Source organism: Sorex araneus, chromosome 1, assembly GCF_027595985.1.
Source record: "Sorex araneus isolate mSorAra2 chromosome 1, mSorAra2.pri, whole genome shotgun sequence".
NCBI lineage: Eukaryota > Metazoa > Chordata > Mammalia > Eulipotyphla > Soricidae > Sorex > Sorex araneus.
The window spans coordinates 162,614,420-162,615,367 of NC_073302.1; the positions used below are offsets into that span (position 1 = coordinate 162,614,420).

Genomic DNA, 948 nt, shown 5'->3' on the forward strand with positions numbered 1-948 from the left:
TATGTACTCAGTTATTAAGAAATAAAAATATTAGGTTTTCACTAGAATTTTGAAACAAATACATCCTGAAAAGATAATAATGTCTTCTGAATTGCATACAATGGCTTATGACATATTTAAGACTTGATAGGGGGAGGGAGCAAATAGAAAAGAAAACAGTTAAAATGATGACCCACATATAAGAAAGTTTGTCAAAGACAACTTTCTAACTTCTTGTCCTTCCCTCACAGTTAGCATCTCAAATCTTTCTCTTGAGAACAAAGCCACTTTCGTCACACCAGGGAATATATTCAATAGGATAGGTCATGAAAGTAAAACCAAATTTTCTCAGCATTCACAAATGTCAAGGAAATGGCAGAATTCCAGGTCTTCAGTTTTGTCAGATTTTTAGAGGATCCCTCTCTAATCCTGATTTGACTGGCCTAATACAAGCAAAGACATGAGGAAAAGACTTTGCTGCTTAAGTCTGGAGTCTTTTCAAATAATTACAGATTCATTTAGAGCAATATAGGGTGCCTGCTTCACCAGCACATAAAATTGAAGAAACACAGAGATTAGCATTCCCCTGTGCAAGGATGATATGCAAATTTGTAAAGCATTCATATTTTTAAAAGAGAAGAACAAGATTGGACAAATAGTTTGTGGCAATATTTGGAGCATCTTAAGGACTAAGTAACGCTAACAAAACAATCAGACACCATCAAGCATTTTCTAGGAAAGAGTGACAGAATTTGAAATAGGTCTTAAAAATAAATCTGGCATAGTGTACATTGTAGATGGGATGAAGAGGACTAGAAGCTGGAAAACGTATGTAGGTAAGAGCATAAGAGAAAGCACTTTTAGATTTGAAATCTATTTTAGCCTTCTGAAAATTAGTTAGGCCGTTTGGCAGTTGCATTACTTACTGCTAAATCTGATTAAATCCCAAAAGCATTTTTTAAAGGAGCG

The 948-nt window shown here is 34.6% G+C and overlaps 1 pseudogene; it reads left to right on the forward strand.

Annotated features, from left to right (window-relative positions):
• The first annotated feature begins 511 nt into the window (after window positions 1-511).
• Window positions 512-610, forward strand: LOC129401438 (U6 spliceosomal RNA; annotated as a pseudogene).
• The last annotated feature ends 338 nt before the right edge of the window (window positions 611-948 follow it).